The sequence below is a fragment of the Nycticebus coucang genome, chromosome 19, assembly GCF_027406575.1.
Source record: "Nycticebus coucang isolate mNycCou1 chromosome 19, mNycCou1.pri, whole genome shotgun sequence".
Lineage (NCBI taxonomy): Eukaryota > Metazoa > Chordata > Mammalia > Primates > Lorisidae > Nycticebus > Nycticebus coucang.
In genome coordinates this window covers 67,554,969-67,566,925 of record NC_069798.1, presented here as the reverse complement: position 1 = coordinate 67,566,925, position 11,957 = coordinate 67,554,969, and positions in this window count along the sequence as shown.

Here is an 11,957-nt window from a genome sequence, read left to right as displayed (position 1 = left end):
GTTAGAAATGCCATCTGCCCTGCCCTGTCTTTCTGCCCATTCCCTTGGATTTTTATCACCTGCTAAATGCCACCCTGGAATATGCCCTTTCTCTCAAATTTCTATTTTTTTTATTTTTTATTTTTTTGAGACCGAGTCTCATTCTGTTGCCCTGGGTAGAGTGCTGTGCTGTCAGCCTAGCTCCCAACAACCTCAGACTCCTGGGCTCAAGTGGCCTCCCGAGGCAGTGGGACTCTGAGCACCCACCACCATACCCAGCTAGTTTTTCTAGTTTTAGTAGAGATGGGGGTCTCACTCTGGCTCAAGTTGGGCTGGAACTCCTGAGCTCAAGCTATCCACCTGCCTCGGCCTCCCTGAGTGCTGGGACTAGAGGTGTGAGCCACGGTGCCTCATATTTCTCATTAATGCATCACCCCCCAGGTTCCCTGTGCATTGGGCACTGGGCACTGGATGATTTTTCCTGAGCGAAACATGCTTTGTATGTTGTGAGCTAACTGACAACTAGTTGCATCCAGGATGTGGGGAATTCCATAGGCAGCCCAGGCTCTTCAGGATTACAAACAAGGGGGAACTCTGGTGGGCTAAGTATTCTTAAGAGAGCTATTCATCAAGTAGAGTGCAAAGCCTTGTTGCTTAGCTCCCCATTTAAGCAAAGTATAAAAAGACATTTTTAAGATAATTGAAGAAAATTAAGCATAGGCTGGTTACCACAAGGTGATGATAGATAATTAGGTCATTCTTTTAAATTTCATGGGATGTGACAGCAGTGTCGTCCTTAGCTGTTAGATGCATATTGTAGTATGGTTACAATCAGATTTAGAATTTTCTTGCCAAAAGCATGGGGGAGCAAGGGGCGGCAGATGAAATAAGAATCATGGGTGAGGCCATGCAAAGTTCTTCCACGCTTGTGTATGTTTTAAATTTTTCACAATAAAATGTCTTTAAAAGAAGGAACATGGCTCAGCACTCGTAGCACAGTGGTTACAGCACCAGCCACATACCCCTAGACTGAGGGATTTGAACCCAGCCTGGGCCAGTTAAACAGTAACGTCAACTGCAACAAAAAATAGCCGTGTGTTGTGGCGGGTGCCTGTAGTCCCAGCTACTTGGGAGGCTGAGGCAAGAGAATCTCTTAAACCCAAGAGTTTGAGGTTGGTGTGAGCTGTGCCACCAGAGCAGGCACTCTACCAAGGGTAAAAAAGTGAGACTGTCTCAAACAAAAAGAAACCAAAAGAAGAAACAAAGGTGCTTTTTGGCACCATCCTAGCTCCAGGTTCAAGCCTGGGAGTGCGTTGGGGTACGAAGTGTCCTGGGCTGGCACTGATGTCATTCATCCACTCAATGGCAGATGGGGGGTCCAAGCAGCCCCCACGACTCCACGAGTGTCCCAGAAAGTGCAGTGGTCCATTTCCTGGTTTACATAACCTGGTGGCTTGCTGTCCAAAACCACCAGAAGGACGGAAACTAAGTAAGCAGGGCCAGGGATCAGACTTTGAATCCTCTGTCCTGGCAGAGCCTCAGCCATGTGGCCCCCTTCACAGATAGCACGTCCCTCTGTCCCACTTTGTGCAGGGAGCCACAGTCCCTTATCACAGATCTTGGTCAGTTTTCTTCACTTATCCCACTCTCTAACGCTCTCTGTTCTGGAGAGAGAACACAGAATCTTGTTTCCGAACTCTGGTTCAGATACAATTGAGCCTTGTAAGGGACATTTCTCTCAATGGTAGAAATGCACCAATTTTTCATTCATTCAAGAAATTGTTGAACACTGTGTCCCCTGAAGGGCCGAGGGACAGACACACCTGAGCAGCAGTGAGTGTGCCCAGCGCCCTGCCTTGGCCTCTGGTACTAATTCCTACTAACAGGAGCCAGGACTCCTCAAAAATGATAGAAGTGCACCAATTTGTTCATTCATTCAAGAATTTGTTGAACATAGTGTTCAACACAATGGGGCTAAGGGAGTGTAGGTACAGCATGAACATTTGGTCCTTATTAGGCCACAAACCAAGGACAAGGATGGAGCCTGTTGAGAGGGCACAGGGCCCAACCCAAAGGGCCTGCTGTTGACTAAACTGGCACAGTTTGAGCCTCTAACCATTTAAAGTAAAGACTATAATGTGCTGGAAAAAAATTAGGAATCCCTTGGCTTGAGCCCAAGAGTTTAGGCCTGTAGTGAGCTGTGATTGCACCACTGCATTGCAGCCCAGGTAATAGAGCAAGACCCTGTCCCTCTGAATGAATGAATGAATGAATGAATGAATGAATGAATGAATAAAAGGAATCTTTGAGTCCAAATATGCTTTATGGGCACATAGCACACGACAAAGACAAAGGGTAAAGCTGCTCAGAATGCACAAAATATAAGAATACACGAAGGAAAATACATAAAACAGCTGCTGTAAGCGGGGCGCCTGACTCCAGCTCAGGTGCAGGCTCCCACACCCTCACACTTGCTGCAGTGGGAAGAGAGGGACTGGTGGTGGGGTGCAGGCCTGCACAGGCCCCTCCTGAGCACAGTCAGGCTTCTCCCTTTGAGGTTACCTTCGAGTGTCAGGAGATGCAAAGTGCTCTTTCCCGGCAGGCTGGCGCACAGGAGATGAGATATTTTTTCTAGTACAGTTGACATTATTTGCAGCAAGTAGGTAATGAGCAGCTTTTCTTGTTTCCTGTTTGTAGGAGTGAGCCTCTTCTTTTGATGTCTTACATTCTCAGTATATCCCTGTTCCTACAATTGCATTTCTGATAGAGAAGTATATGTAATTGGGATGCATGGCTTTCATTCATAATAGCATTGCAAGAACATTGTGAGACCATGACCCATCTCACTCGGGTGGCCAGAACCATGTGGTGAAGCCGAGCCCCATTTAAGTCCTAGAAGAAAAAGCCCTGGTGCAGTGCTGTGTTCTGGATGGCTGGATGACGCCTGAGCTTGTGGAGCTGCTCCGGCGCTCCCAAGCCTGGTTGGGCGCCCCAACCATGTCCTCTCTCAGCCAGGAAGTCACCCTGGGCCATTCCTGTTGGAACCATTGCCTTCTCATGCCTCTGTCCCTGCGGGTATTCTCTGATTCTGCTTCACTAGTGGGGCAGGCACAAGCACCAGGGAGGGGACACTGGAAGAGACTCTCAGTTGGTGGGTAAACACCCCAGCTTCCTCCTCTCTCCCAGGGCACTGCTGAGGATCTAAAGCCCTCTCTGGAGCTCCTCTGCCTCTTTAACACAAACTTGATTGCCTCCTTTCTTTCCCCTGCTTCACTTCCCCACTCTGGGGTCACCTCCAAAATAAGATATTTGTACTTGTAGACTTGCCCCAGGGTCTCCTTTCAGGAGACACTTAGCTGGGGATGCTCAGATTTGTCTGGCACCAGCTCCACCTCATTTATTTAGGCCCCTGAATTCTGTATTGGTGCTAGGGCTCTCATTGACATTTTTTATTTATTTTAAAATAATTTTCTAAATAAATTACTTAATAACATCTTAGTAAATTGAAAACAGTATATCAAAGGTCATACTAACATACTTAAGAGAAATTTCAGAATTAAAAGCAGTAAGACTTTATTCTGTATTAAAACCATACATATTGTCCCCCTTATCTTGTATCTTTTATCCATGAAACCCCAGATAAGATAGTATCAAACCATACATATGCTGTGCCTCCTTCTCACTCCAATAAGCAAGACAGCAGCTAAGTGACTAGTGGGGGCAGGTGGGTATACAGCAGGCCCGTGGGGCACAGAGATGAGTCACATCCTAGGCAGCACAGAGCTGGATGGCCAGAGATTTCATCACACTCCTCAGAAGGGTGTGCAATTTAAAACTTGTCAATAGTTTATTTCTGGAACTTTTCATTTATTTGCAGGCCATGGTTGACTGGGGGTAACTAAAACCACAGAAAGAAGAACCATGGATGAGGGGTACTAGTGCACAGAATGTCCCATAATACTTTATGATGACAAACCATCTGTAAATGTGCTTCAAACAGGTATTTTAGGAAGTATACGTGTCCGTTCTTACCTTATTGGAAATTTGTATTGATCTGATTTGTTGCTGATTTCACCCGGCTGATGGACTCTATCAACACAACAGGTGCCCATGCTGTGTCCCACAGCCTCAGAGGTTCTCAGGAGTGATCTCTGCTCGTTGATTTCTACACATTCTTCTATTCATTTATTGAGCAAATATTGATTGGGTGCTACTGTGTATTAGCATCTGTGTTAATTACTAAAGATACAGAGTTGTGAGCTTGTGGGCCAGGAAGGCAGGTGCATAGAGAAAATGTCAGGTGGGCTATGGCCCAGGCTCGCACCACAGTCTAGGAACGCCCAGAATGAGAGGTAGTATTCAGTAGAGTTAGGGTCTCCCTTTTTTTTTTTTTTTTTTGAGACAGATTCTCACTCTCCACTCTGGGTAGAGTGCTACGACATCATAGCTCACAGCAACCTCAAACTCTTGGGCTTGAGCAATCCTCTTGCCTCAGCCTCCTGTGTAGCTGGAGACTATAGTCGTCTGCTTTCTAAATTGCGTAGAGACGAGGTCTCACTCTTGCTCAGGGTGGTCTGGAATGCCTGAGCTCAAGTGATACACCCACCTCGGCCTCCCAGAGTGCTGGGATTTCAGGCCTGAGTCACTGCTTCCAGCTTAGAGGGTTAGTATTAAATGTAATGTGGTTTCTTTGCAAATGAGAACTGGAGTTGGCTGGACTCAGATCTTCTCATACAAATTTTTTATTTGAACTGCAGTGTCTTACAATTTTAATTGCTAGTTGAAGCCATCTTCCAACATAGGTTTGATTGGTCAACCATTGGCAGGGCTGACCTCAAGGGATATTTTGGAAAGCAACATGCAGTCACCTCATGTCAAGGTGATAGCATATCTCTCATTCTTGGCAACCATCACTTGTTGAAACTGAAGGAGTGCTGGATTAAATGCTGGGAAACAGGTTTTAAATTTAGGTTTTGCCTTTAATTCACTTTAATTCACTGACGTTAGGCAACACATCATGTAATGTCTTTGAGACTCAATTTCTTCAAAGTAAAATATTGTACCAGGGACAAATAAGCAACATTTTGTTGGCTAAGAGCCAGTTTAAGAAAAACAAGGTTGATAGATCCTTAAACAAAAAAAAAAAAAAAAGGAAAGAAATGCCAACCTTTGAAATCAGTAATTGCAATACTAAATCTGCTCTTGAACTTCAATTAGTGATCTGTTTCTCCTAAAATTAGTGCGTTGTATTTAGATGGCTTGTTAATAACCAAGTTAATCTCTAAGCCTTCTTCCAGCTTTGTAAGTTTGGCTTCAACTCTTTTAACCCAATATAGTACCTAGGGTTTAATTTGACACATCTCAAGATACTTGATAGGTCTTGAAAATAATAAAGATGTACAGTGTTGCAGAGAGGTGTTTCAAGTCTGTGATCTGTGTTTACCTCTGTGCAGTTCTCAGTATAACCACCAGTCCTCAAAGGTGTCTTCACATGAGTGAAACCTGCTTTGCTCGAAAAGGAGAAAAACCTAGCAACACAGGGTTGGCAGAATGGGAATCCGGTTTCTAGACTTCATGGAGTTTCTTCCAAGGTCTCTTTCCTAAGTGCCTGGATTCCCTATCTTCACCACTTGTGCCACAAACTTAACATAGGAATTTAGTAAAGTTGACATTTTTATATAATACATAATTATCAATTGAGCCTGAGCCCCAGCCACATCTGCCTTGGGGCTATAAGAAGTAAATAAATGTTTCAGGCTGATTTATTTTTGGCCGAGGCTGGGTTTGAACCCATCACCTCCAACATATGGGGCTGGCGCCCTACTCCTTTGAGCCACAGGTGCCGCCAATATCTGGATATATTTTTATCTTGAAACACAACTTCCAGCTCTGAGCTTATTACTGTCTTTCTGAAAACCTTCCAGTACTATCACCATCAGATACCCCACAATCCTTGCAATCATTATTACTGGCTCACCAGTCAAGTCCTTCTATTTAATGTCCTATAGCCTTGAACCTGGGCAATACTTCAGCACAAACAGCAATGTGTCCATTTAGCAATCTTGATGCTACTTCATGGCACAGGGGACTAGCATCCCATCTCCATCTGCACGACAACAGTCATTACTATGTGCTTACAGATCGGAATCTCTCCTTAAAGACCTGATTCTGACACTACTTCTCTCATGTTAGTCTGCTGGCCTCAAGACCTCTCATTGTGAACCCAGAATCAGAATTATCATTTCTCTTCACTCTCTGAGGAGGATGGGGCAGGGCGAGGAATTTGAATCTTTGCTTCCTGAACAAGCAGCTTCTACCACAAACAAGCCTGCTAAACCCTAACCCTGGGGTGTGTGTGAGGAGTCTATGGGTAGTGCCCAGGGTAAAACAGAGTATGACTTGGGGCTGGGCCACACAAGTTCCATGACTGGGTGCATTTACTTAAGACTCGGGATTTCACATGTTGGCTGCAATAGCTGGAGATAGTTGTCACTGCTTCCTCGGTTGGGGCACTAAAACTTGGTCATGGTGGTGGCAGTGTTCACTGAGCTCAACAGGGACTGTTGCACCATTTAGCCCCACACGGGGAAGTCCCTGAAAGTTAAAGGTAAAAGGAAACCCTCCCAGGGCAGTGCTCCAGGGGAGTGTATCTGGTGGTTCACTTTGCACAGTAGGACAAATACACAGAGGTATGAGGAATTTTTCACGATTCAGGGCCGTGGCCCAAAGCCCTGTAGTTTTTATAGATTTTCAAAGAAAAAGGTTAGCGGTCAGAGAGGGACTATGTGGGAGCCTTTTGGAGTGGGCACGGAGGAGTGAGTATTCGTATTCCACGTGGATGCCCAGCAAAGACCCCCCCACCCTGTTCCCCGCCGAGGATATGGCCAGTGGACTGGATGACCCATTCTGTGGAGGGCAGCGTCTTCTACTGGCTACCACGGTGCTTGTGCGATGGGCCACAGTGACAGGCTGGAGGCCATCCCCAGGCTCAGTAGTGTGGACATTCCCTATCTCAGGTCAATCTTGGTAGCACCATAGTGGAGGACCCACTCTGCCAACAGCAAGGCCAAGGCCAGGCCCTGGAAGGATGCTGCTGCCTAGTGGCCCCAGGTGGGGTGGTGCTTCCAGAAACCACGTATTGAGTTGATCACATTGCTCTCCTCTCATCATGAGTGGAAAGATGTGTTTTCAGTGTAGGGATTTGCCCTCCCTAACTGGAAGCTTCTGTGGACTTCAGGTGTGCCTTGTCTGTGGCAGTGGCACCTGAGCAGGGAGCCAGTCTCTGCACACTCAGAGAAGTGCAGTGCCAGGCTGAGCAGATCATGCCACACACCCCTGGAGGTGGTCTGAGAGAACAGAGGAGCGGCCTGTGCTAGCTGGGAGGCACCCCCCTGAGAAGTTGGGGTGCTGTCCACAGGGTCTATGTCTCAGGCCAGTGACACACTGACGGTGCTCCTGTCACCACGACCGGAATTCCTGGACCTGGAAGCCATGGGGTGGAGCCTGATAACACACTGGAAGGGATTTTGCTGTGACTCTGCTGGCTTAGATTCTTAGTTCTCATTTCAAGAGAGGATTCACGGGGGACCACAGCAGTGGTCCTGAGGAAGTGCAAGTTAAGAGGACGCTGGGCTGTCTGGTTCTTTTACAACTATCACAAGTCGTTGTCATGACCTCCTCCATCTGGGAATTCTGGCTCTCCCTGAAACCAGTATTCAAGATTTAAAAAATTAAGTAAAAAAAAAATTTATTAAGTCACTGATTTCACAGCCATATTACACTATCTCCCTATTTTCAGTTAGGCAGCATTTTCCTTCTTATTGAGCTGGGAAACATTTGCTGGGTTAGCTCTCAGCTCTAACTTGCATGCCTTATTTGCTTCTGAAAATATGTTTTGAGCTCAGAACAAGGCGTTTGTGTTTTATGAATCCTATGTGTGCCAATTTTCAGTCTCTAAAGCTCTCAAATAATGTTTTGTTTTTTACCTTTCAAGAACACTCTATGTCAAAATAAAAACAATCTTGCAGTTACCAGATGTAGCAAATTAAAATATAGCCTTCCAGTCCAAGTTGAATTGCAGATAAATAAGGAATATTTTTTAGCATGTTATATGTAATGTTTTTCTAATATATAGTATTAGGGAAATACTTAAAATATTATTTGTTGTTTTTCTACCATTAAATTAAACTGAGCTTCCTGTATTTTAGTTTAATCATGCAAAAATCATCCCAAGTTATTTTTTAAAATTATTATTTCTTCATTGAACAGGCCTCTCAATGATAGAGCTAATAAGAACTGTTATACTCCATTGAAGATGCTCTCTTTTAATTTCTTTTGTTCATTCTCTGATTAAGAAGGTTTTGGAGACCAATTTCATGGCCAAAAAAGTCTTCGTAAGGCAAGTATTCACAATTGCATCACTTTATGTAAGGCAAAAGAGATTTTGCTAAATTAACAGTTTTAGAGCAAAGGGTCAACAGTAAATCAAGAAGGAAAAGGCAGTTTCCAACCAGGCTCAGTAGCTCACGCCTATAATCCTGGCATTTTGGGAGGCCAAGGTAGGATTATTTAAGGCCAGGAATCTGAGCCCAGTCTGAGCAATATAGGGAAACCTTGTCTCTCCAAAAACATTTAAAAATTAGCTGGGAATAGTGGCATGTGCTTATAGTCCCAGATGCTTGGGGGGCTAGGATGAGGCAGTTGGTTGACTTGAACCCAGAGGTTTGAGGCTGTAGGGAGCTCTGATAGTGCTTACAAGCTGGAGCTCCCTATTGTTCTGCCCCTGGGGCCAATGGCACGTCCAGTACTGCTGGAGCCAGTCTAGTGTGTGGTCACTCTGGAGTCAGGCAGTGCTCGACATTGGTACTGGGGGCCTTTGTACAAATTCATCTGCTACAGGGGCCTCAGACCTGTCTAACCCTGGAACAAGTCAGTCCCCTGGAGGCATTAGGGGTATGAGATGTTAGTGAGGGTAGTGGCGCAGCTGTCCTGGGGGCCATTGATCACGCAGTTCGTTTTGCCACCTAGTTTATGGTGAGCTTTGAGAGGGCGCGCAGTGCTGCAGAGACATGGCCAGAAGTCCACTGAAAGGCTCCAGGAGGGCTCTGATTGGGGTGACAGAGTAAGCCCAGGCCCTGGGCCTTTAGTTCTGGGCTGCCTTCACCCAGACCTGCGCCTCAGTAAGTTCTGCTGACTTGTGTCTTCACTTGGAGCTGCGTTTCCTGAGCCCCGACCCTGGCTCTGCCCCTGTGTGACCTCTGACAATTTATAGAAATTCTGTGTCCTGGTTTTCTTTTAACTAGAGGAGAGAAAGTAATGGTATCTACTTCTAGGTCATTGCGAAATTAAACGAGTTAGTTTATGCAAAGGGTTTCGGAAATTTCATGGTACTCAGCGTTCAGTGAATGTTAGCTGTTATCAGGGTTTTGGTAATAAGCTGGTGTTTATCTAGCTACATGTTCTGTGCCAGGATTTTAAAATGTTTGGGTTGGTGAAACCTAAATAATAATCCATAGTCTGGGAACACTCTCTGAATTTGACACGCTTTATCTGGGACTGTACATGCTGTACTTTTATTGAGATACGTGTATAGTTCATATAGCAATAAAATGCTCTGGGGAGTGGAAAATATTATAAATCTGGAATGCTGGCTAAACTTGAAATAATACAACCATTACTGGATGTGCAAATCTAAAAATAGGATTTCTTTAATACATCATTTCCCATATAAAAACTATGTCTGTTTATTTCGATATAGCAAATGAATTATACAAGGGAAATTAACTCAAGGTAAATATTTTGCAATAATTCTATTATTGGCTTATGCCTGTCCTATGGAGATACCAGTATTTAATTAATTCTTAGTGCACACGGCATAATAAAATCATATCACCTTACTGATGATTGTTTACAAGGAAGTAAAATTATTGCAAAACACTGAACATTTCTATTACCTATGTGAGTATTCATTATCTTTATCTGCTGTTGCTTCCAAAGTGGAGTCTGAATGGGCAGCTGTGAATTTCACTGCTCACTGAGGTCCTTCTCTTTTCCAGGCCTTTAAGTTCTTCCGTGGACAGCACAGATTCTTGGATCACACAAATAGTGTAATTTTTCTGGCAGAATGCCACTTCTCATTTGTTTATACTAATTAATTTCAGGTTGACAAGACTCAGAAAGACCTGAAAATATTTATTCTTTGGGGGAAAAGGAAAACACAGGCCATATATCTCACACCTCACTGTTAGCACTGCCTCCTGTAAACGTGTGCTTGGCTCTCTCCAATCCACTCCCTCCCACGCTGCCGGCCCCAGCTGCCACTCATTGCCGCTGCCTGTCTGGAAAGAGGAATTTTCTGTAAGAGGCTCCCAGGTGCTCAGTCACAGCTAGGGAAAGACCAAGTTCTTACCAGTTTCACATTCCTGAGAGAAAGTGAGTTATTCTCTCCCCTTCACACTGAACTGTGACAGCTTTCAGTCTCCAGGAAGTTCAAAGTTTGCTTAAAACCTGAAGTACATGATCAATCACACCTCTAGATTTGATTAAAATCTATAATAAAATAAAAATACATCAATAAGGTCAAGGTTTACCTCCAAGTATCTCAAGTAGATTTTCTCATATGTGAGTGACATTATTCAAATAAAAATATTTTAAATATTACTTTAAAACTCCCATTTTTTTTTTTTTTTTTTTGTAGAGACAGAGTCTCACTTTATTGCCCTTGGTAGAGTGCCGTGGCCTCACACAGCTCACAGCAACCTCCAACTCCTGGGCTTAGGTGATTCTCTTGCCTCAGCCTCCCAAGTAGCTGGGATTACAGGCACCCGCCACGATACCCGGCTATTTTTTGGTTGCAGTTTGGCCAGGGCCGGGTTTGAACCCACCACCCTCGGCATATGGGGCCGGCGCCCTACCCGCTGAGCCACAGGCGCCGCCCAAAACTCCCATTTTTTAACTTCATTTCTAAGGACTTAATTTTTCTTGCCATGCCATAATTATAATAAGCCCCTAATTATTCAGAGTGGTTATGGCATGATATTTTTGATGAACTATTAACCACTTTAATTAGAAAATGTCCCAAACTGCTAAGGGCAATTCAAATTTATGTATTGTGATTATTGCTGTGATAAATTAAATATTGAGAGTGAAAGTAAATGATATTTGTCATAATTGAGTTTCCAAAACTAAAATAAATTAGGGCAATGCACGTTTTACCCTAAAACATGTTAAAGTCATGTTTAACACTGAGGAGATGAGACATAACCAATCTTAGAGATTTTATTGACAGAGTCTCACTTTATCGCCCTTGGTAGAGTGCTGTGGCGTCCCAGCTCACAGCAACCTCCAGCTCTTGGGCTTAGGCGATTCTCTTGCCTCAGCCTCCCAAGTAGCCGGGACTACAGCACAACACCCGGCTATTTTTTTGTAGTTTGGTCGGGGTCAGGTTCAAACTCACCACTCTCGGTATATGGGGCTGGCGTCCTACTCACTGAGCCACAGGTGCCGCCCAATCTTAGAGATTTTAGAAAGTGGCGGGTACTAACCCTGCTGTGTCCCCTTGCAGTTGGCAAGGTGGGTGTTAATTATCTCAATTATTCTAATGAGGAAACTGAGGTTCTAAAGGGTGTAGTGATGCGCAAAAGGACATCTTAAGAGGGCTCCCTCAGAGGAGATGGAGAGTATCTGTCCCTGAATCCTCAGCCCTCGTACCAACACTGAAATACCAGGCATCACCTTTATGAGCAGTGGAAGGAAAAATGTTTGTGAACAGCTGGTCTCAGAGTCAGGTACTCTTGATGAAAAAGGCACAGAACACAAAGTTATGCATGTTCTGACCCTGGGAAGTTGTCTTTAAAGTTAAGCTCCTCAAGCCAGTGTACTGACTTGTCATTTGGATACAGAATCACAATGAATTTTTCACTTTTGGTGGTGAAATTGGGAGAAATGATATTTGGGTAACATATGACAGGCAAGGCTCA